The sequence below is a fragment of the Battus philenor genome, unplaced genomic scaffold, assembly GCF_028537555.1.
Source record: "Battus philenor isolate CCGP_79_NKW_IND1 unplaced genomic scaffold, ilBatPhil1.0.hap1 SCAF_10, whole genome shotgun sequence".
Classification (NCBI taxonomy): Eukaryota; Metazoa; Arthropoda; class Insecta; order Lepidoptera; family Papilionidae; genus Battus; species Battus philenor.
Window position 1 is genome coordinate 10031785 of NW_027181662.1, and position 27019 is coordinate 10058803.

Here is a 27019-nt window from a genome sequence, read left to right on the forward strand (position 1 = left end):
CCAAAATTCATTTAATAAATGTAGTTTTAAGAGCGTTGACATAATTCGAATAACTACATGTTAAAATTAATTATTCATAACTAACTATCCCCGCAGACTAAACTGCCAGAATATATTGCCCTGTTGCATTCCAATAGAAAATATTAATTAATATAATATGCATCAGAGATCATTTATACAGAGTAATTGGAAATAGGTATACAAGCTTTACTTTACTTACAAATGAGAAATACCCTGTTAAAGTATTCTACACGGATACATATGGTCATTTAATTATAATTTATAATTTAGTTATAAAAAAACTTGTGTATTGTATTTTTAATTATTTCCTTGCAATATTGTCACAAAACATCGATGTTTACTTTTTTATTACGCATTTGCGTATTGAACGAAGTACTTACATAACCCGGAGTAGCCTTTAAGATTATGTCAACAATTTATAATCAATTTAATGTCGCCAAGTAATGTTTTTTGTATTTTAATATTCATTAAGCCTGCAGCATTAGTGAACGCGTTATCTATTTAAATATACAGATATGCGCATTTTAAAATGATCCGATGTTAAAACGCAATACTTGGAAGCGGTTTATTAATTAAATTAATATCCCGAACTCTCCAATTCCCATCCGTAGGCCGTTAAGGGTCAATACAACAAATTTTCAATTACCCTTACTGGTCGCAAATTCAGCTTGAATGTAAATTATTTGATCGTATGCATTATAAATATAATTGTAGGTGGTTGTGGGCGGGCTGCGTGGAGCCAATGGCAGTCGCTCGCTACACTTGGGCGGCGCTCGTCCGGAGAATAATGTTGTTGCCGCGAAGCCTTCATCGGGCGAACATCGCTGCTTTACTGGGAAATGCAATTTCGCACCTTCATATTACTAGAAACATGAATTGATTACTCCAAATAAATACTCATTTGGAATTACTTCACATTTTATCTTTTCAATTTAACACCAAACCTTAAGATGATATACAGGGTGATTGGTGTGAAAGCAAAGGGATAAAAGATTGCTCATTAGTCAGAAAAAAATAATAGATTTATTACACCTATTTTTTTCTGCATAAAATGATCACTCTGAAATATTTTACTTTAAATATTTTTTTCTTTCAGAATGCGACTGGCCAATATTTTCTGGTAGTACAAAGTCTGCAGGTGCAGATAGTAAACAATAATTAATGTTTATGTTGTAATCCGAATTTTGAAAACTCTTTTTCTAACTATATTATCATTGCGTTGTTTATTATTTCTGACATTATTGATTTTTATATCGGCTTAAACATACATTTGCACATTATACATTTCTTTTACACATATAACCTATCACTCTGTAGATCATTGGTAATGATGTAAAATTATGTAATAATTAATATAAATGATATTTACTTTTATCCCTGCACGACATAGATGTTTCTTTATTTATACCAATGTATCTGTATAAGCGATTAAAAAAACAATGTAATAACGACATTACCAATGTCAATATTTTCACCATTACACACGTGTTACGATATAATCATGTAATTAATCTCTAATACGCAGTTTAAATGTTTAAAAATAACATTAACTTAACTCGGAAGCCACTTACACAAATAAAAGATGCAATACGATACTCGTAAGGGATCAACGGCGACGTTTAGTAGCACCAAATGAGTCATAAAATTGCCCAAATATTCGTCGACGGGTAAATTTATCGGTAGAAGTGTCGTTGAGCTCATAAAGGCGTCGTCCGCGGCTGTGCCCGTAACTGAGGAGCGACGAGCTCTCATGTCAATCATTTATGTCAAACAAAATATAAAAATCAATTTACAACGACATTCAAACTATTATGCGGCCGTGAAAACCGCTTCATTATCCGTAAAAGCTCTCATACGAGCGAAGGTACAATGACCCCGGTGATTTAATGTACGCAACATAATTTAATTTAATACTCACTTTATTGTTAATTCGTAGTGCAGCGAGCCTCGGAACAATAAATTTGCGATTAGGCATAACAGTGAAATGTCTCTAGTTAGATTTATCTGCGCCGAGGGAAGCCATCTTTGATTTCGTTCCCTATTTACCTGCGGGGTATTGTGCGAAACCGTTTCGAGAGTCGTTTAAATTCGACCACAATGGCTGTAAAAAATTATATAACTTCTTTTTTAGTGTGAAACCTTTTTGCACATTCATTATGGGTGCGCTATTTCCTTTGTTCGTACCGACAAAGTGGTTTTGGAATGTCGACTGCAAGAATTTTTTAACCATTTATTATAATCACTTGATAAGTCAAATGTTAAAGGAAATAGTATCTTAAATACATTTCAACAAATAACTTTCGTCTTATTCTATAATTAACCTTATCTTATTTTACCCTATCCCGCTAATTTTTGACGTTGTTGTTTAATTTCAAATTCAATTGATGAACCTGTAAATCTACTTTCAATGGATTTTTAGGCATTGGAAAACAAAAGCATACCGCCGACTAACCCTTCCGATTTATAAAACTTATAGGCCATAGACCCATACTCGAGTTTCAAGGTAAGTATTCTTTATGTCCCCATTATTTTTTCTGGGCTTTATTTATAGAGTCCCGAAGGAACAGGCTCAGGCAGGTGGTCCCTACTTAATCAAGATGTTACCGAAAATAAAAAAAGCACGCCATATTTCCTTTTCTGCTTGAATTATTATTCTGGCCGCCGTAAGTTATGCGCGAACGGACCTCTCTCGGCTTTGTTAGGTTATTTATTTAAGATATTTTAATGCAACGGATGAGATGTATGTAATGAATACATTAGCAATAAAGCACATGTGTCCAGCTGAAACCTGTTATGCGCAATTAAAATGTCTTGACACACGTTAATAATGGAATAAAAGGTTACGAATTATGACCACGGGGCGTAGTCGTGTGAAATTAATAAACAAAGTAAATGTAATTGTGTTCTTTACATATTTGTACGATTTACAATTAGGTTTTATACGTTTTTAGTTCCGATGCTTCATCAAAAAGAAAAAAGTCAATTACGAATGAAAAAGAGATTATAAATGATTCTATTAATTTAAACACCTTTTTATTACATATTTATTATACCTGAATAGTTTATTTTTATTTAATGATAAAATTATATCATAAAATTTAACAAAATATTTCGCTATAGGTTTCTCGTAGGCTAAATTACGTAGAAATAACATTTTGGCTTGATAGTCTATATAAAGCAATTCTAGAAGGAGTAGAATATTGTAGGTTGTCAATTAAAATCGTCTCCAGTAATGTCAATAAATGAATAACCTGCGATGCTATAAGTACTCCATGCTTTTCATAAAATCACCAATATGTCAATAAGTTTTATAGGCACTGTGACCAAAATAATAAAAAAAAACATTTATTATATAAAAACGACGTTCTCAAACAATATATACATTATTACAAACGTATGGTTTATACAGTACTTATATATAAAATGAAGGCATAAATAAAATAATAGTAAGCATCAGCATTTTTTTATTTACCAGCCGAATACAATTGGCAGTGATAACCAATAAATGAGACGTACACTATAAACTTATTTTTCGTGTACATAAAGATTCACATGCTTCTTTTTATTTTTTTAACTAAAACATAACAGTTTTGTTTGAAGTATTATTAAATGTTTAAGGTGCATTTACTTTCTTAGTTAACATTTTCAAATCTAGTTTTATTAAATGATGTTGTCAGCGTATTATTGTAAGAAAATTAATATCATTTTAGATTCTATTATTTTTTGAAATTTCGTTTTTGTGTTTTTAAATGATGTACGTCCACAATAGTGTTATATAGAGTGTAATGCAATATCTTGCGGTTGTGGATAATGTACTCTGAGATGTTGAACACATCTGCGGCTAACTCCCTATGGCAACCACATAACGAAATTATGTATTATTGGCGGCAAATATAATTGCCGGCTTAAACGAACGTGAGAGTGAGGTTCGCGATTCTTACTTTCGCTATTCTTTTTTTTTGAATACCGAAATATGACGCTAATAAAACGATTTAATTGAATAGAAGTTATTTACAAGTGCATTTCGTAAATTTTTAGGATTTGACAAAATATGTTTAGTATTATTAGGTTTAATATGGAATATTATATATATAAATAGATGGATGTCTGTTATTTAAAGCGGACTCGTATCCGACGGACGACATACCTGAGGCCAGAGAGAGAAGTCAATGTTAATTATGTTATCAATGTGATTTAACTAAATTAGAAATTTAATTCCATATTAGATATAAAACTTAAATAGTATAATTTAAAAGAATTCAATTTTGATAATATTGTACATTTGAGATTTGATAAATAATTAAAAAATACAATAGTTGAGTTGTTATCTCATTATTATTTTTAATTGCGATAAAATACATTAAGTATTATGAAGGTAAGTGGTCTAATAATCAATTATAAAAGAAAGAACTAGATAGTGACAAAGTTCATTTTTGATAAATATTGTATATAATTTAATAATTTATTAATCACATTGAATATTTTTATAAACTAGAGTAATCATTACTCGCAAACAATGATTTACTATACTTAAGTTTCGAAAAGACTTTTTATTAGAATAATGATGAGTTAAGAAGGGTTTTTTGACGTGAATTACCTTAAAATAAAAACGGTTTTATGCCTCTGTGTTCGGTGCCGAGCCCACAAACTTGTTTAATGTTAATAAGACATTTGACGTAGAAATTCACACCAAAGATCGAGGTTTAGATAGAAATGTGATTTAACTATTTCTACGGCCAGATTTACAAGCGGCCAGATATTTATAATGTTGTTAAGTGTTGCCAAGACTTGTTTATAGCTCGGTATACTACTTCAAAGAGAATTTCTGCCTTTTAAATCTCTGTGCTAGACTTTAATGGCTCCTGATAAGTAAATTAGCACTTTAAAATGATTTTAAACTGAACGTACTAAATATAAAATAAAAAATTAAGGCGTATTTCTGCTTATTGTCGCCACGTCCGATGCAAAAATATCAACGACTTTGTTCCACTACAGTTTCGAGCTTAAAAAACCCTCTCTGGAAAGTTTACTCGACAGAGGGCAAGGGGCGAGGGCCAACAAAAGATAAAAGAGATATATAAGTGGCCCTCGGCAGCGCCATCAAGTCGTTACAACAGCACTAAAATATTTCAAATTGTGCTCAATGCTGCGGAAAACGGAAGCTGCGCATTTCGGCCCTCTCGCTTCGGATGGCGAACTTCGAATAATTATGATTTGACCGTGCTATTGTAATACATTCAACAATTTTATTATATTCTTTTTGTAATGTTCCTTTTATGTATTATCCAATTCTTAAAGTGACTACTGTATATACATTTAAAATATTACTATTGAATTTTTTTTACTAATATGTAATGTCTTTTAAAATTTACATTCTTCTTGATAAATTCCGGTGCATATATTAAAAATGGACTCTGATTATAAATATATATCTCTATTTATCATATACCAATAAATTTGTTGTCGCCGTGAAGGTTGTCGTAAGACGCTATATGCAACGCAGGATATCTTCCTTGTCTTATTGGAAATCTATAGGGAGTTTTATCGTTTCCCTCAGAGCGTCTGGCAGAGGAAGGCCTATGGCGGAAATGATGATGAATAGATTTGTAGCTTGTAGTCAGTACTAAAGATTATCATTAGAAATAAACAACTACTGATAAATTTGTAATACCTAAAACAATGAGTAAAACTTAGGTTATTTATTAGTACTAGTCCATAAATCATATTTTATTCTTTTAATTTTATTTTATTATTTCAATACAACAGTTTAATTACATCTGATTTGTTAATACACGCACTGTAAAAAGCATCGAGCTCAGTTGTTCCCTTCTGCAATGGTATTGATAGTCCTACAAAATACAATACAAATACACAAAATTTGCGAATGCAATTCTTTTCAAATTTCGTACTGAAATAAAATCATAAATATTAGTCCACCATATAAAAGCGTTTTCTGCTTGTACTGAGCTATTGCTCCCCGTAATCATTCGTACCAGCTATATAATACAATGAGATGCAAATGTCATTTGAATGGCTTTGAATTAACAGCATCGCAGGAAGGGTCAGCGGCCATGCAAACATGGCTAGATTTCCCTCGTGACCACCCCGCTATGAAGCAATAACTTCACTTTAAAAGCGTACTCGATATGTGCGTACAATGTCTCATATATAAAGGATATTCGTGTTTAACCGAGCGACGGCTATTTCACGCTTCGCCAGCGGACAGTTCCAGAATATTCCGATGGAATGGCGGGCTGTTTTAGTAACGGTCCGTAAGCTGTTTAAGGCTTTATTTTATCTCCTGTAGCCTATTTCTAAGTATAAAGTATATATTATTGCATATAACAGTAACAGTGTCTTAGATTTGAATTCACTTAAGCAACTAGTCAATATAATATTAATCAGTCAACAGAGATGGCGCTGCGTGTTCAAAAACTTCTTTTCTTGTTTATGTTAAGAATGCTTATATAATATAATATAATATAATATAATATAATATAATATAATATAATATAATATAATATAATATAATATAATATAATATAATATAATATAATATAATATAATATAATATAATATAATATAATATAATATAATATAATATAATATAATATAATATAATATAATATAATATAAATATTTTATCAATATTTTCCACGTAATTTTTAAAAAAAGAGAAAAGTTTGGTACAATTTTATTCAAACATGGAGATAACCGTGTGCGAAATCACTTTTAAAGTGGCAAGATTCGCATTTTGCTTTGAATGTTATGAAATGCACTACTTCATACAAATCTCAGATGTGTAATAGGTGATCGATCTTGTGCAATAATTCATAATACAGACACTAAAATGTATACGTTAGTTATTTTAGGTAATACTTTAACCGGATGCACATACTGGTGGCCATAGCGCTATTTTTATTTGAGAAATAATTTCTAAAGAGTATTTGTCTATTAGATATAATACATAAGTAACTCGAAATTGCAGACGTTGCTTAAGAAAGGATTCATTTTATCAATTGGGTGTATTGTCTATCTTATTTTTTATTATGCTATTAATAAGATAATTCTGTTCTATTTCTCCGAAATCAACTATCCTGAAGTTATTTGTTTCTGTTATGTGCGTGCACATAGATAGTTTCAAGTTCTTTTCAAATTTAGAAACGGTACTCGTATTCATTGCAAATTAAAAAAAAAAGTTTTAAACCTGTAATTGACATTGCAGTCTTAATGACAATGTTACTCTTAATAGTAAGTAATCTTTAGTATCTTTGAATTTGTCTTAAATTACAATTTTAAATATTTAAAAGATTCTTTTTTTTTCTAAAGTTTTGTATCGGATAAAATTGTAATTATAGTTGTTATTGATATTGTCATCGAGCTATGAAAGAGATGTACTAACCATATGAGCAAAGACTTACTAAGAACTTACGGAAATACTTTTAAAACTATAATTTTTCTAAGAGTTTAGTAAAGATTATATTCATACAAAAGTTGTACAAGTATATTATAGATATTGTCATTTTGCCCACAAACGCCCACAGACGCCCACTGTCAGGCACAGGCCTCCTCCGCTAATGATCGCCACGATAGTTATAGATATAAATGCTAGTTAAAAAAGACTTCATTTAAGTTATAATCATTGCTTAGAGAATGTATATGTTGTTGAAAGGATATTTAAATAAATAAAAAGACAAATGAATATTGTAACAGAATTCCGGTGAATTTATTTACCAAAAGTTCCATAAATATAATATTCACACGCTGCATTATGCATGGAAACTCTTTTTAGGTGTTCGAGACAAAATTATTCCGAGTAGGCATTACGTATGACTTTTATCGGTATGCTGAATAATATTCCACGTCCATAACATCTTAGCGGCGTCCCAAATCGATTCAGCTACCTATTCGTTTTCGTCCACGTTCGGAAACCAAAAATGTAGATTGATACTTATTAACTGTTATGACAAACTTCGGCGGCCCTGAAACTAAAACACAGAAATGATTACATGCTATTTTTAATAAATACGTGTGTAGAATATACCTATATGCCCTACAGCAAACAAAGACCCATTAGCAGATAAAAAAATACTTCGACTATGTACAGATCTCTCCATTAAAAATGGTGACAATTTATTGAAAATCACACCAATATTATATACATCAAAATAGTATAATTAAAGGTTATAACAATAAAATATTCAGACACATCTGTTAATTTAAATTGCATATAAACAAAATTTATTGATTATGACATACAATAGCAAAAAAGTGAGAAAACTAAATTTAGATGTAATAATTATAAATTTACATAAATTTCATGTAATAAAAAAAAAGGATTTCTCCGAGTTAAAATTCGCTGTGAGTTTGTGGCTGATAGTAAAGAATGTAACGTAGTAAACATGAACGCAGGGTAACTCTATGGGGAGACATTGTTATTGAAATAAGGTAGGTAAAGCACTACCGAAGGCATCTGTCCCGGCTTATCGATGGCCACTTCATGTATAAAGCCATGCAGAAATGTTTTCCCCCCATGTCGAATTATATTTTCTAGGTCTATTGGCACTGTTATTCTCGCCTTTTGGTAATATTGTTTTTTGTAGTCAAAACAGATATATACATAATTTATTTTAGAAAGATGTATAAAGTAAAATACACTGCAAGAGTCCATTGCTTATAACTAACGTTACTATCTGAACATATTTATTATATTCAACAGTGGTACGATATCAACATTCGTTTCTCTCAGATAGAACAAAGACCATCGATAACATATATTGCCAAGATAAGAGGTCCTTGTGAATCGTCGAAGAAAAACAAAGCTATAAATAAAAAAGTTGATAAATAATGATCTCCAGGCCATTGGATGACGGGAAAATGTAAGCAACTTTTTAAATAATACATTAGTAAGCGATTATTTTCTTTATGTTTGTTGTTTTGCGATCATAACCAAATTTGCCATTTATTTTTACTCGTACTATAAAGGCGATTGAAGGCAGGTCACATATCTCAAGGAGCGAAGTATAAATAAGGTAAAGGTTAATTTAAATCATCATCGTCATCATTTCAGGCGCAGGAAGCCCATTATTGGACACAGCCAATAAATTACCAAAAAATTCGGTTTGGATGCGACCTGTATCCACCTATTTTCCGAACCGTCTATCCACTACGCAGACGTCCCACGCTGCGCTTGCTGGTCCGTCATCTTCACTCTAGAGCCTTAAGGCTCCTGTGTTGTGCGCGTTATGTAGCCTGCTCAATTCAACTTGGTAATCCGCTGGGATTTCTCAGTTACTTTCGTACGTCTACGGTTCTGCTCTATATTGATTTGTACTCGTAAAATAATTCTGAGCATAGCCTTGTCTACGGTTTGTTAAGCGACTGTTAGTTTGTACAACAGGCCCGAAGTGAGTGAGATTCTATGATACAAATCATAACTGGAAAGACACATTGGTTGTGACGTAAACAAACTTGAATAACATTGCACGGACCATTTAATTTGCTTTTTCAAGGACAAATGCTGTTTTGTGTGGTAGTTTACGGCTTCGTAGGTATAAGGTGGTGCTAAGAAAATCATTGTTACAGTAACTTAGGCTTAGAATTCGTTAAGAAGTTGTTTCTTAATGATTGAACATTAAATATTTTATTTCATCAGATTAAAAACCTGTTAAGTACTAAGATTGCTTAAGTGTATTATCCGTGATGCAAAGGGATCAACACTTGTCTTGTTACCCGAAACGCACTTAGCGTTTCAATACGGGTGTCGTGGAGAGCCAAACCTCAGTTTTGATTGGGTGCAATAAGACCATTAGACGAACACTTTAAGAGTTTCATAGTTTTATGCTGAGTATTATATAACTACGAAGTAATTAAAAGATTATATTTCCAATAAGTACAGTGTCTTCGAGATTATTTTGTTTTCATTCGTATAACGTATGATTAGTCTTATTTATTGACTCAAAGTTTTAATCAAATGATTACGGTATGATGCGATCAAAACCGTGAAAATTTCAATATGACATAGTTACATTTACTGATATCATCATTAAATTTGGTATTAATCTTAGAAGACTTTGTTACATAAATCACGACGTTAAAGTGAGATAACACTGCAAAATGTTTTGATGGTGCCTAAAAAAATATTTTCTTTTTCTATTTTAGTAGCAGTGAATAAGAACAAACATTTTAATTTTTATTTATTTATTAAGCTATACCTTATATTTCATAATGATTACAATTATTAGGATTGTATATATTATTAGGGATAGTTTTAATTTTCTTAAATTTCGGTTAGTTTTTTTATTATTGTAGCCTGAAGCGACATAGCTTCCTCCGCCTTATTTCAAATTTCTCTTTCTTCGTCTGACCTTGATTGTGAAATTCCCGCAACTTTCAGGATATCTTCACTCCATATGTTGGCAGGCCTACCTCTTGATATTTTCTTGTACAAAGGAAATAGTATCCTTGTTGTATTTTGTGACCCTCTATCGGCTTATGAACTTTGTATGTGTTCTACCCACTTCCACATATTAATATTACGATAAAATAATTAAATGATAGTGGTAGACCATAAAATAGTGTGTAGAAAATTGTAATAACAATGATACATGAATAGTTATAAAAAAAAAAATTTCGTTGGCTGTCAACGATTTACATTTAATATACAGACTATACACCACAATAGTCCTTGATCTGTTTTTATTTACATATTACTTATTTAAAGTAAATTTTCGTGATCTAATCGGTGTTTCCATAAAAGTTCCTCCTAAAATTCAAAATGCTGAAAATCGGGGTAGATATAAAAACGATAGTGACTCGTGGTCACTGTAAGAAGATTTAATACGTTTCCTTTTACTGGACTTGAACATGTGGCTATTATTTCATTGTTAATTCTGAAAGCAGTCGCTAGGACGTATAAGTAGCGGATTTAATCCAGACAGTCAGTTGGCCTGCAGCCAACAGCGTTTCGCCATCAGTCAATATCATCTAGTGTATGCTATGTAATATATGCGTGAGCGTGTGTACACAAACATGAACATAAATTAGATATTTGTATTCGTTACATTATTGTTACCGATCCGTGTAAAAAAAACGTTCTTGTTCATTTTTAATGATGTTAATTATAATGATAGTCATTTATGATTATAATTTGATACGGACTGATATTTACGTATACTAAATTTTGGTGAATAATATATTTTATTGCATATCTCGTTTTGTGAAATCATCAAGTATATTGTAGACCGGAAGCAAGCAATGTTTATTTACGCAGTCATTCTTTTAGCTGTATGAAGTCCGCTTCTGGACATAGGCAACCTTCATAGATTTCTAATAGAACCAATTGAAAGCAGCCTTAATCCTCTCACCAGAATCTTCTGAAGATCTTAACAAAGGTGTCTGTTCAACTTGTGGGTGAAGTCGTACGCTGCGCTTGCCTGTCCGTAGCCTCCACTTCAGAACCTTAAGGCTCCAGCGGTCAGCTCTGCGCGATAGTAGTACAAAGTACGGGTGTATTTAAGATTTTAAGATGGAACGGGAAAACTTTATTTTTTATACTTATATCATTTAGTGATTTAATGACCTGCCCAAGCAAATCCATAGCCTCCACAGGGACTTAGCATAGACGGTCACGCGATGGAGAAAATTTGTTAATGATTAAAACCTTTTTAATTCATCTGACCTCGTTGTTGAAGTGTATTATGAAAATTAAATTACGATTTTTTTACTCAAGAAATCTTTTATATCAAATTCTTTTTACCAAGTTCACTAATTATGACCTAACTATAAAGATTTTTTTTTATTTTTACTTTTCAGATACTTTTAATATGCGATTGAATATTTTCTTTGAAAATTTTCCATTATCGTAGAAAGTAATTGTTTTGCGATGGTTCTGTATCCATCACTACTTAAAAACTTTTCATCAGTCTCATCACCATTTTAGGAATAGGATGAAGGGCCCTTCATAGATCGAAAACCTACTAGATGAAAGCGGTCTAAATCCAGCGTGTTTTGACGACATTAACCGACAACAAGATTGTCTGCTTACCTTGTGGATAGACACCCTACGCTGCGCTTGCCGATTCTTTGTGTTCACTTTAGAATCTTATAGCCCCATATTGACATTGTATTTGTGGACAAATTTACCTGCAATAACTCATACTATTAATATCATACAATTGCAGTCAAAATAGAATTGTGGCAACTTCTCATCTCATTAATTTGCAGATAATGTATGTTACAACGTTTCTGCAATGAAGTGATATTGCGCTCATTTTGTGTCGAAGTTGCTGTAATACAGCCAGTCCTCGAGGAACCCCAGCAAACTCTAGATGTCGCCGATGATCTTGGGTAGACACCACGGTTAACTAAGGTCAGTGGTCCTACAGGATGCCTTTGTACACTGGAGTGTCTAAGTTAGCATGCCTGGATATAAAAACATTAATATACATATGTTTATAACAACATTAATGTTTGAATTTTGTAATAAGTCTCTTCTTATTAAATTGTCATTGTAAGCATTTTAATCTGACTATAGAATATTGTTTATTAATAAAATTTAGTAAAATTATCATAAGGGACAGCCTTATTTTATGCTATGCCACATCTAATCATCTTGATGAGTTGCTTTTTAATAAATTATTGGAGGTTTTTTTTTTATTTTGTTTCTAAAGATTGTATATTATCTTTTGAATGAACAGTATAAAAACGTAAACATTTAGTGTTAAAAATAAAATTATAATAAGCCAGGATCGAACTACAGAGGTAAAGCAATAAACGTTAGGGCGGAACAATTTACGCCCACGAACACGTAAGTTACATAGCGAAATAACCGAATACGGTTTCGGCAATAACCGAGCAACATTCTAACAATTTAATGTGACATAAACAATACGAATACTCGCACTGTACGCGCCTACGGCATATGTAGCCGCGTATACGCCATATTTATTGACTATGGTATTGTGGCGCGATCGTTACCGTACATCTGAGAGCGGGGGCGTGTAAGACCGCCCTATCATGAATCGTGATACACAAACACCAATTTAAATTGACCCACGAGCCTTTGTACTTCCTATTTGACACGGTATAAGATTAGAGAGTTCAAACACCACCGGCGGATAAATAAAAGGGTTCGTTGATTGGACAGGGATCTCCTATGGTCCTCGGTGACCCGTGCCATGTTAATGGCTTTAATCGTCCCCGTAGTCCATCTCGTCGATTTATGTTTCATTTTCGATCTCGTTATGCACGCGGGCTTACGCGCACATGAGACCCCTGTACTCTACATTTAATGGCGATGGCAAGATAATCCATAATATGTGTTTTGAAGTTGATGTTATTAATTTAACTTCTCTGTTTCTTCTACCAAATTCTTTGTCAAACGTTTAAAAACATATTTTGTCATTAAGCTTTTTGAAATTAGAATTCTGTAAATTTATTTAACTTCTAGTGTTTCAATACTTTCCAATTGATATTTTCGACACTTAGTATAAATTAATTAAATATTATATTATTTTGATAATTTGGTCCAGAAGCAAGCAGATTATTTACTGCTGGATTGTTGGTTTATTGTTGGTTGGTTGGTGTATTGTTGGTTGATTTTTAAGATACGTCAATACGAAATATACACTAACTTGTTAAATATTTTGGAGAACTACTATATCGAAAGATATATATGTGTTACTTGTACGGAAATACGAAACTCATATATGTCTGATTTCTTAATGCAGGTGAAATAAGTCCTTTATCAGAATTTAAAATAGGGATTAACACCGCTCACTGGGCCGGGCGTATCGCTCGCGAACACCCGGTTCGACCGGGTTTCACCCGGATCCCGTATTCAACCGGCTCTAACCGGATTAATCCCGCCCCGGTATATTCAGAGCTTCGTTGCGATATCGCGTTGTTTATATTACATTTAAAACTGCCAACCAATATTTGTTTTCATTACCTATCCAATTCGCTGCCTCGATTAATTCGAAATTGAAACACCATTGGATTTAATGGTCACCTTTTTTATTTAAATTTATGTACATTATGTTTTAATTCGGTATAAATTATTTTTATTATTCCATATTCGTTAACAATAATTTAATAATTACCTAAGTTTGCAAGTAAATTGATATTTTCATATTTGAACTTAAGCTTTCTATTAAATGTTATATGAAATATATGCATTTGAAAAATATGTACATACAAACCGAAAATTAATTTTCGCCTTTTTAAGCGAAATTAACAAACTTCTCTGCTGTGAAATTTATTCCACATCAACTGTATATATTCTTGATATATTGAATCAATATTATGTTTTAGTTTCACAACACAAAGTTTAATCATATGAGAAAGTAAATCATTATTATCCTTAAGGCGCCGAAACGCGACCCAGCTATGTAGACTTGCTACGGCGTAGCACTAACGTATAATCCTTTTCACTACAATAGCAATTTCAAACTTCCTTAGGGGCTTTGGATAATCTTTCTTTATATCGAGCTACGAACATCGTCTACGAATATTCTGTCTTTTTTTTACTCGCCAACAACAATGGTAGGGGAGAACGAGAGAAAATATAAAACGAAGAAAGCGGTACTTCTCAATAAAGAGGGTGAGGTAATGCTTTTTTAAATTTTGCCTCAAGTGTAATAATTCTACTTTTTAATTTAATTTGTAATGACGCCGTAAATCTCTGGAAAGTGGGGGAAGTTAATCCTTCTTGAAGTGATCTATAACATTAGATTTTCTGTTTTAAATAAATTAATATAAGTTAAAAAGTATTTTAATTTTAGACTAAGTAGTTTTTGACAATAAAAAAAATTTCTTGCCAATAATTAGCTATGCCGACAATTTATTCTGCTTTCATGATTTAAAACTAGCAGATAAACAATAAGGATTCTTAGAAGTAAATTTTAGGTCTGTATTACGCTTCCTTTAGTCCAGCACAAACATTTACGTTAATAATAAATGTTATTTTAATTTAGTATTTATTTCTCTCGATAACTACTTCTTGGAAATGTACAACCTATGTCTTCAGTTTTTTAATTAATCATGAACAAAGTTATGACAGTTATTCCAATAAGCAAAAACACTATCATAATAGTGATAATCTATATATTAGAGATCAGCGTAGTTAAATGTTATAAAAAAAAAATTAAATCGTCTATCCTTTGTATTCGGGCCAGGGGGTTTATTCACGAAATAATAATCTATATCAATTTTCTTATTAATTTCGGGAGTGGCAAAAGCGTTACTTTTATAGCCATTTTAATGGGCAATTTTCATAAACAAACTTGGGAATCCAAAAGGGAGGTGCGGGTGGTTCCCTCCTCCCAAGCGCGGGTTCCTTCCCGAGATAGAAAACAGCTCCGGAGCTCGTATAATGGGTTTTTGGAATGGCGTCGTCCGTCTTGAGCCCCCCTCTCTACACCTCCACCCCCGGGGCGAGAAAGGATGAATTCTTATTTCCTCATCTCAAGGCGTCCGGTGCGAACCCTCCATGTAGATTGCCTTTTTCTCGTAGAGCCTGCGTATAACATAACAATGGCTTGTTTTCAATTTTGTTTCTTTTTTCTACGCCCATTACTATAATATGTAGGACAGAAATGTCTCGGGACCTTTAATTGGCGGTTTTCATTAAAGGTCTCTCTGTAGCTTTGCTCGGCATTACAGGGTGCTCATTTTCTGCGGGATCATTTCCTTTTCTGAAACATTAAAGGTTTTATAATTAATAAATATAACAAAAATGTTGTTTTACATTACAAATTTAACAATAGCGTTTATTTAACCAGAATTAATCAAACCTAAAAACAATTAAATATCAATATGTAATAAACGATATTGACTGTCGATAAAGTGGATAAAGTCATTGGACTGCACGGTAGTTATAATTGTGATATATTTTAGATGCAGCAGCGAGTGCATTCATGAATCGTATCGCGAGCCAAAAATAGTTTGATACTCTGCCAAAACATGCAAAACATAGGCATTATTTTCTCTATATTATGACAGCACTTTTAATTCATTGTGCGAGTGTTTTAATAGCACTTAAAATAATTTAAGATGTAGTAATTAGTTTGTCACAATTTAGGAGATTCTGTTTATTATTTAGGTATAATGTATATCATTGAGTTGTTTTATTAAAAATTTTGTTTATGTCGTAAGCCGTGAAGTGACGAAATATTAAGGCAGTTGGAAGACTCTGAATGCAGCCCGCTTTCAACCGGTCCTATAAGAAATCTATGTCCTATGTCTATGTATGTCCTACGACTGAAATAATAATGGTGACGAAATATTCTAAACATATCTAATGCCGTTGTAGAGTTTAGAAACTTTATTGTTCACAAAAAACAATACACTAATGTAATTAATCCTTCTATATTTTAAAATTCTTATTAATAAACCATGATGTACTAGAAGTAATATTTTTGAACAGCCTTATTTTGTTTGGTACCTACATTTCCTAGAGATAATTTTAACTTTATATTTGCACCTGTGAAAGTGTTGATATTTTCGTCGCTTTCCTAGAAATAACATAAGGACGGTCGGAAGTTCTTGATGTAATGGACATTATACAGCAATCATAGCAGTTGTCTGAAATGAGAACTCGCCCTTAAAAGGATAAACAAGTAACGTGTGCGCGAAACTGCCGAAACGCGCCGAATTCATATTTTACTTAAACTACCTTTCTGTACCGTCTTACTGTAAGACTGTGAAATGTTGCTCTATTTCATTGCCTTTTGTTTCTGTTTAATGGATTCAACATCATCATCGCTTAAATCCGTAGGTTGTTTACCGCTAGACATAGGCCACACCCACAGATTTCCTAATGGACCGGGTGCAAGCAGCCTGCAACCATCGTCTTCCAATGACTTTAACAAGATGTTTCAGTCCGTTGTCTTCGCCCCTGAGCCTTGATGCTGCAGCAGCAGTTCCGCGCGCTTTTTGACCTTTCCGCTAAAACTAAAACTTGCCAATCTACTGGGGAAGGCTAATTACTTTTATTTGATCGATTTATAATTACACGGCTCCTAAACGATTCCTCTATCGAAAAGAGTAACGATGGATGTAATGAAAGTATAATCAGATGAACATATAGAATCATAAAGCTCACCTGATACTAAAAAACGGCGGAGATACCTGGTCATCCATCCAATGACGACCTACTCATTTAAACAGCCAATTTGCTATATCCCGATTCTATTTTGCAGGGGATATGTGTACGGTTTTTATTATACAAGGTGGTATTAGCAATGTATATATATCAAATGTTATAATTTTTATACCTGCATCCCAAAGTATACTTAGAGTACCATATATGTAAAACTGACTATTTTTTAAAAAAATATGTATAATAGAGCATCATTCCGTGTGAATCGTGAAAAGAAACACCAAAATATTTCCTTGTAGAATCCTACCATCAAAATTGCTTTTCTTATATCTACAATAAATGTTTAAAACATCTCGGCAAGCATGTGTTTTATGTGTTATTGCTTGTTCTATTAATTTTACAACCTTTATTTATAACTTAAGATAAGAAAAAATAATTAGAAAGATGAGGAATTCATATTAGCTACAATATGATCGCCTTTCACAAATGTATTTTTTACTTTAATACGTTATTTATTTTTATTTTCTAAGTATGTGCCATAAAAAACTAATATTAATAGTTAAATACAATGTAATACTTTTAAGACGGAAAATATAGCTAAAAATTATAGTGGTTCTTCATTGTTTTCTTAGGAAATACTTGCTTAATGTATAACACAACTATAACGAGTTTAAAAACACTTCATTTCAAATAAAACATAGAATGGAAACTATTCCAAGTTGACTTACACGATTTGAAGCCATAAACAAACTCTACGGAGCGACAATAAAGTCGGATGTAGATACACCGCGGTCCGCCTCCCGCTAGATTTATGCTTATCTCGTAGCTATAAAGCTGTATTAATGCGTATGAACATATCAAGAGTGAGACGGTAGGATGCATATAATGCCAGGAGTTATGAGACACACGGCTGTAGTAGAACAGATACGATAGAATGGAAATTAGGTGCTTTTATTTACACACACCAAGTAACGTGTACCTTTTTATCATTATTGATGTTTAATTTTTTATTTGGGGACTATAGAACGATTTCTCTGATACCGCGGTGCTTTAAATCTGTAAATGCTAAGTTTATTGGGTCATTTAATGGGATGCAATGATTTTGTAGGGACCGTGAATGTGGTTCTGATACTTATATTTGAAGTGTGATCATTATTGATCATTTGAGGAATAAACTTCTGTTAGCTTACAACAATTCAAATACAGTCTTTTGATCATCCATACAAATATTTTTAGATAAATACGGCGGAAGATTACGTAATATTCCGCCGTTTGATTCGTGTAAATTATTTTTAAAACAATAAATAAAGTTTTAACATAAAGTTTTGTATGTAGAATGACAATGGAGATATTTTCGAACTCTTTCAGCTTTTTGTTACGAAAAACAAAAAGTTAAATATCATCACTTCAACGGTACGACGTCCACGTAGATCAATTGAATTGCAAGCGACCTGTATCCATCATTTTCCCACGATGTATACATAAAAGTAACCTAGTATAAACTAGTTGGGAAAAGAACATTTTTTACTAGATACTGAACGTATTAGTTTTGCAAATATCGTACTTCAGAGTCACCCTAATGAAACACATGAGATCTCCCTTTTCCCGGTTCGGCGGGAAAGTTATCCAGATCCGTTTCCTGTGTTTGCTATTTCACCTCGACTCACCCCGGGCGACACGAGCTACGGCTGACGCGCTACACCAGCTTTCACAAATAAATAAATAAGACGTCCCCCAAGATTAAATAAATCTGCTTGATTTGAAAACGAACGATTTCGGTTTGCGTTACAGTTTCTTGGAGTTCTCTATTTTTTTTTATTTCTTAAGACAACTTATTCAAGAGTTGATTTAAGGTTTTTATTTAGTACAGTTGCAGGAATTACTAACGCAATGCTAAAGTATCGATCATTTAAAGAATGATTCCAATCTAATATATTTGTTTGTTTCGTATTGGGTTTATTTTATTTTTAATAATAAAAAACTAAGTTTTGACTTTGTATATATAAATTATAATAAAATTGCTATTTTGTTTGATCACGCCATAACTTGAAAAAGACTGTGAATATTTCATTATCTTTCATTTTGTACATTATTCCTTTTCACAATTTTTATTTAAAAAGAAAAAAACAGAAAACTGTGCATTTGGCTGATAACTATGAATATCGCATATTTGACAGTTCGCTTACATATTCGCGCGTTTGACAGTTCATTGCAATTTTATGTCAGCCTAATGTTAATACTAGTCTGTCTAAAATTTATTTACATATTTCACATTTCATTAAAGTAAGGCTATCAATCCAAAAAAATACGTTACATTATTTTTTTCTAATGATATTTTGAGAGAGCAATAACTTTTGGCAATAGAGACTGTCAGACCAGCTATATGATCAAATTATTTAAATAACCAGGGTGATTAAATACATGACGAAATGTAAATTTTATTTATTTATTAATTTTTGAATAAGCGTTATAAATAACGATAGGGAAATAAAATGACACCGCACAAGATAAATTATTGTTGCTATGGTGCGAATTCCGTAAATGAAGCGTTTCATGTTAGTGTTGCACCGCTGCGGCGGCTTCCTAGATCTGTTGAGGTGTGTTAGCGCTTGCCAGGTCACATTGAGAAAATGTCACATATGCTATAATAGCAGCAAAATAAAAATAATACAAACAGCTATAAAATTGACACTGTATTCTATTTTCTATTATGTCCACTAAAACTAAGGAATCGTTGTTAATACGTCATCTACACATATGTAGATTAGATAACATGGTCAATTAGGCAGCAACGGTTTGAATTAATACAACTACGGAACACTGTAACGGTGTCATTAAATGGCAATTCTGTTTTATGGACTACAATATATATTGAAACATACTTACACACTTTATATGAAAATGTCTAAATATATATTTTCATAAATAGTTCCTTAATATCAAAAAACAGCAGATAATAAATTTTTATACCTACATAACACTTTATTTCGAAGATTCTAACTGGAAGGCGAATGTCTTTGTACTATAGAAGAGGTACTCATATAATGTAGTCATTCACATTCAAGAAAGGCCGGATTTTTATTTAAAAAGCATACTAACCTTAATCAAATCATTGTGTATATTAGTAAAATTGTATTCCTGTTTAGATTCTTAAAGAATTCTGATAAATTAAAATCAATTCCAAAGACATCAACAACGCACAACAGACTTCAACAAATATGTACTAAAAACACAGTGTACAACATTTTTATTTAAATCAAGTAAAGAATATTAGAATAACAGAGTATAAGATTATTCTTTTTTAAATCTATAAGTAAATGAACATGAAATAAACTTTAATTTTTTAGTTTCTTTTATGTAAAAATTAAATAAACATTTCAAAGCGAGATGTTTTTTTTTCTGAATTACTCTGTGAGACATAAAAAATATTCAAATTAAGCAACATTTGCAAACTGTTATGGGTCAAAGTAAGCCTCATTAAAAAAAGATTATTTAATAAATAGTATCGTTATTTCATTCCACAGACGACCACTAAAAGGCATAGGCCAAAGATATTTATATATGAATGGATATAACATAATCGCCATGCTTGGAAGGTGGGTTGGCGATCGCATTCTGTCCTTATGGTATGCAAAGGACACGCTTCTCGTCCTCCGGAAACTTGTTTGTGAGTAGTGGCAATTCAATATAATGAATACACAAAGTGTGAATTATAAATATTTATATCCCGAGAATCAAACCCGCAATCAACGATCGAAAGTCCGACTTCACTACCGCTGGGCAACCAATGCTCAAAAAAATAGTGGTATAATATTTGACAATTATTAGTGATTATTAAATAAATTAGTCTATAAAAACTTCTAAACTTCTTTTCCTTTAAAGAGTTTCGGATTAAAATGAATAAACGTCGATTCGACTACAAATTTTATTTTAAATATACTTTTTGACATAATTTTTATAATAATTGTGTAATATTATATATATTAACGGATTAAAATGAATAAACGTCGATTCGACTACAAATTTTATTTTAAATATACTTTTTGACATAATTTTTATAATAATTGTGTAATATTATATATATTAACTAACTGCTACTAGTTAGTGAACTATAGCAAGTTCCAAATGAATAGAATAGTTTTTTGTTAACTTTAGCTTCATACTAAAACAATCTTTAACTAGTGCCACTCGGAACTGTGACGACAAGGTGGAATACTAGTTCCTGAATTACCGGATTAATTATATATCTAATAACCACATGACGAATTCGAAAACAGAAATTAAATACCACATTTTGGTTTTAATATAACATAATGAATACATGTCCCTTCTATTAAAATATCATCTATGCGAAAACTTCACATTGCAGTGAACAATAGCGCTCGATAGTAGTACAATAACCCGCCTCAAACGGTCCGGAACTTTTTCTTTAATGGTTTATTTTAAAATCTCACCATTTTCATTCAAAGTTTTCTATCAGGGAGTCAAATAAATCTTTTTTATTCCCCAACACAGATACCCACCAACGATTTGAATTGCTTTTATGCGATGTTTGCGCTGTTTCTCTGTATTTACAAGATTTAGTATCATGTCTCGACAGGCGACATAATTTAACATTGTATTCTAAAAGATTTCAAAAGTATAAACTGGTTTTTAATAATATGTCGTGCATTCCGGATTTATGAACCCATTGACTTAAATTATAAATAGCTTCTCAATTCTACAGAATTAATTCGTCTTTAATATTAAGTAAAGTCAATTTAAAATTCGTATTATTTATGCATTGTAAAGTAACAGAATAAAACAAGAATCACATCTCTTTAGTCGGTAATTTTCTACCGCAATATTGTCTTTTTATATTCCCTTAAGTACCTTTGTTAGAACATCGTTCCATTTTCCCTCTCAAACGCTGCAGTATCGAAGTCGACAGGGTCCTTAGACAATCGCGTTTACGACATATAAAAGTTAGTCTTTATAGGCTCTCCGTATATAAAAGTGGCGTTTATGCCTTTTTAATTAATTGTTCTATCGTTAAAAGCCGTATCAGCTTTGTCGGTGCGATACTGATGGCCCGGAGATAGTTAACAGTGTTGTGATTCAATAAAGTTATGTTTGACGGCCGCAATTGTCATAAAACTCGCGTAAAAGTCAACTATAAATCTTAACACATCATACAAATAATTTAAACTGGTTTTTGATTTATCTCGCCTCTATTCATCATTTAATTTATATCATATATTTCTTGCATTTTACAATATTTCATAGAATTATGGCATCTTAATACCGTATTCGTAAAATTAAGCTTTATAAGATTTATTAACCAATTGAGACGAAAAACTATTTCGAAACCACGATAAAAATATTCAAAGTTAATTAACTTAAGATACATATCGAATAAATTAATGGTCAAAATAAATTTCTTAATCAGTAACTACGAACACAGACGCTATGCTCGAAACACCCAATTGACCGGTTTCGGTGGGCGGCTTTAAATATGTCTTCATTTCGTAATAAATTAAATCTAATGCTGAAATATACAGATTGGACAAGGGCAGTGCCTATTAGTCACAGCATGGCGTCCGTCTATACTTATTTACCGACTGTCGGCTTTGTTATGAATAAGAGATTCTTTAAAATCGGATCTTAATAGAAATTGCTGCACAGACAAAATTGCTTTTCGGGTTGAATTATACGTTCTTGTGGATACACTTATAGTTTGATATTATGTAATTTCAAATATAAAAGATAGTTAATAGTGTCGACGGGTACATGTAAATCAAAAATTCAATTCGTTTAGCTTATCTTACAATATAATAATATAATAAATATAATAAACTAAGTATACTGTATTTTTCCCTATACGTTTCATGACGTTGTTTTCTATATTTATGACAAGTGCTACTATTTACAATATCTCATAATAATTTTAAGCCGTAAGCCGTCCATCTACTGCTGGACATAGGCCTCCATAGATTTCAGGTAGGACCGGTTGGAGGCTGTCTGCATCCAGTATCTTCTGAAAATCATAATAAGGTGGTCTTCCACCGAGGGTCTTACGCTGCGTTAGCCAGCCCGTGGTATACACACCATTTTCTTAAAGCCCGTTATGGTATGTTTATTACGCCTATATTAATATTACCCTTAAAATATTACTAAGGATGTTAATGATATTTAAAATATTTGTGTACGTTTTCATGTCAACAATTTTAGGTAAGAACAATTTTTCGATTTGATATACATTAACATAACTACTTAGATTTAACACACTTAAGCCCTTGAAATCTGCTCAAAGCGTTTATGATCCATGCCAATTAATTTTTTCGCTCTTTTTTCACTCCGTCAACAGCGGAGTACAAAGTGGCCATAGACACAAATACAAGTGGCTATAAAATGAATGTAGCTGACTCAGTGAGAGCGGTTGCTTGCATTGCGCATGTGCGGTACATTCCGACACTTTTATTGATTTCAGTAGCTCTAACGGTCCATAAAGCCGACGTGCCGGACCGAAGACTTCGACTCTACCCCTTATTAGGTACTCACGATATTCAGTGAATTTCTACTTGTTAACTTTTTAAACATGTACGCTTGCTTCTCCACGTTTCTTTCTAATATTTACTTTATCGAGATTCCATTGATAAAAGTACATTGTTATATATTTATTACATTTATGACATTATATCTATGTAATTAGGAGTCCATAGAATTTCTTAAGATTTCAGATTGTCTTTTTATATAGTATATATAGTCAAGGTCACAGGCTGTCACTGGATCTGGGCAGCGCAAGAGCAATTATCATGGTAATCCTCGCGAGAGGCCTTTCAGCAGGCGTTTTTCGGCTGACATGGTGATGACGATAATTATACATAATAATAACAATTATGACTAGCATATATCAAAGAGCTACAAATCTTAAGATTGATATACTGAAAAACAGCAATACTGGAAAAAACAGACTTTTTGGTGACAAAAATAGTCACGACGGTACCTGTTTATTGGAGAATTTTCCCCAACTAGTACTAAATTTACCTAATACCAAGCGTGCTTATATTCCTGCCTTTCTAAAATTACTTAAGACGGCTTATGTGACCTTTAAATTTTGTAAAACAAAAATAAATTATTAACAAAAGCTTGCAAGCTTGACGCAATTTTGACGTAAACTAACATATTTTATAAATTATATAAAATTAATCAATTTTAATCAAGGGTTATTCTAGACATAAAATATTTGAGGAACATTTGTTATATTCATGTAACAAGCTTTAAAAGTGTTTTACGTATAGCTTATTTGTCAGCAAAAAGTTTTAAACTTTTACAACTATTTTCAGGCCACTTATATAAAATGACCACTCTGTTTTATGTTATTCTTTTATTAATTTTTTTTCTGTTGGCAAGTTCTGGCAGTACAAAGTCTGCAGTCAATAATCATTAATTTGATTAATATTATGTAATAATTCGAACGTTTTTCCTTATTATGTAATCATTATGTTTTTTATTTTTTTCTGAATCTTTGGTTTTTGGATAGGGAGTACCATACATTAATTGACAGTAAGTACACTGTACATTCACTTCTTTAAAGGTTTTCACCCTTAACTAAATACCCCGTGCATGTATTTCGATTTTGAATAACTTACATAATAAATCTAGAGGAAAAAATTGTAATTTCTCGTTTATTATTCATAAGATTTATTAGGTGTTTTAACAAATAAAAATATTACAAAAATATTGTATGGTATAACTTAAACGTCATTTGCAGACAATAATCACCCGTGTCACGTATTTTCGGATTAACTGCGTAGGGAGTTGCGATCTTAATTGCCATTTCTCTGCTAGAGTTGGTGGTCATTCCGACCCGAAGCTCCACTGTATTATTTTGTCCGCACGCCTCATTTACGAGGGTTGACTTGACTAAATGTTTGGGTACATGCGGCACCAATTAACAGTGTACGACGTTTCCACGTAAAATGCAATTTAACGATGCTTAGAATTCCGCCACTCCTGCATATTTTTATAGTATTTTATTTAAGTAACAAGGATCAAATAACAAACGTTAATAATTTGTTACTTAAGGAATCACACTAACCATTGCACCCAATAGAAACCTTGTTCAACTATAATAAAAAATTTAAATTACTTTATCAAAGGTCCTTTTTAACGTCATAATTATTCAAATCAAGTTATTTTTCTTCAATATAATGATAATAAAATTGCAAGCAAATGTTCATTGACTCCCATAAGTTATATAATGTATAATTATATATGCAGTAACTATATTGTAAAGAAAACAACACAAAGTCCTCTCGATGTGTGCTTGTTTTATGTATTATATACATTTGAATATTTTATTAAGAATCTAATTTAACAAACGTAAAATGTTTTATTTTTATTTGTTTTTTTTATATTTATACGTGCAGGTGTATGTATAATATTTTGATTGATTAAAATTTGTAATAACTAATTATTTTGTAATAATAGTGTAGTGTGCAACAAAATCACGACGAAATATTTTTTTTTCGTATTGAATTATAATTCCACTGTTTCAAAGTTGCAGTAATTGATGTTAACTTTAGAATTATGATAAGATAATTTACTTTTATTGAAAATGCGTCTTGACTAACACGCGGTCAACCCTGTCTTAATAATAACGCTTGTATGTGATATGAAAAGGGAGCATTAGTGAGTGTTCGTGTAATATCGACAGAGCGACGGCTGCGGTGGTCTTTATTAAAACTAAATTCCTTGTCTCAAAATCACCGCAACTTAATATTATGATTTCTTGTAGAAATACGTTTTTTTAATGTATATAAATTCTGTGAAACCAAAGTTATTTTTTACTTACGAGTAACTGTTAAATAATTTTAACTTTAGTAAAAATAACATTTCAAGAAAGTAATCTGAGAAGAAAATGATCTTTATTGAAATAAATATGTCAATATAAATTAAAATAATTATTATGCAAACGATGAAGATTAAAATTTTATTTATTGCTCGCTATACACCGATTTTGAATAAGTATATATATCATGTTCATTTTTTATAGTGCTACATAAAATAAAATCTAAATATGGTGTACATAATGACTATACTAATGGTTATTATGGTCTCCATTCAATTAATTTTTACAAAAAACATTCAAAGTAAAAAAAATATGTGAAAGCGTCACATATATTGCCCATGTATAAGTCAAAATTCTGTCTGGATATTTTCAAACGAAATTTTGGAATGGTTGCAAAATCAAATACGAGGAAAAGGAAAAAAAATGCTGAGCGAAAACTAAAAGAGTCTCCGATTTAGGAACATTACGTCGAAGATAAGGAGGATAAAGAAAACTTCTGATTCAGATTGCTCAAACTCGGAGTCCTAAATTGAATCAAACGTAATTCAAACGGTTAGTACATAGATAGGTACAATATGTCCGTACACCGACGGCGCGGCAGTGAAGCGATGATTTCGCTACATTTCCCGCGACCGTAACGATCCTCCGAATCGTCCTGATGGACGCTCTGAATGAGCTCTCACAACATAAAGAAATCCCCTTAAAAAGGGTATCTCCGGGGTGGCGTAACATGAAACTACAATGCTCAAACTTTAGATAATTGTATATATTCAAAATATTCTAATAAATCGTATAGCCACTACGCTAGGAAGAATTAAGAACGCGAATCTACATTATAGTACATATACTAATATATAATGTCTCCGAAAAATATTTTTTCTTTTATAAAAATGGAAAAATTAGACAAAAATAGTTGAAATAATTATAACTTTTTTAATATTTGTTTAAATTTAAATTCGTAAATATTGTAAACAAATCACATGAAAGAAAAGTTTAATGTAAAGGTTAACAGACTGAATATGTAACATTAATTAAATGCTCGATTTATTTAATTTGAAAAGCAT

At 31.8% G+C, this 27019-nt stretch overlaps 1 long non-coding RNA gene across 1 annotated transcript in view; it reads right to left on the reverse strand.

Annotated features, from left to right (window-relative positions):
* Nucleotides 1-7982: 7982 nt before the first annotated feature.
* Nucleotides 7983-27019, reverse strand: part of LOC137925869 (uncharacterized) — a 77599-nt gene continuing 58562 nt past the window's right edge. Inside the window, exons 2-3 of the long non-coding RNA XR_011107685.1 lie at nt 15306-15716; nt 7983-8009 (exon numbers count right to left, since the gene is read on the reverse strand). This is a non-coding gene — a long non-coding RNA (uncharacterized lncRNA). The remainder of the gene's footprint in view (nt 8010-15305; nt 15717-27019) is intronic.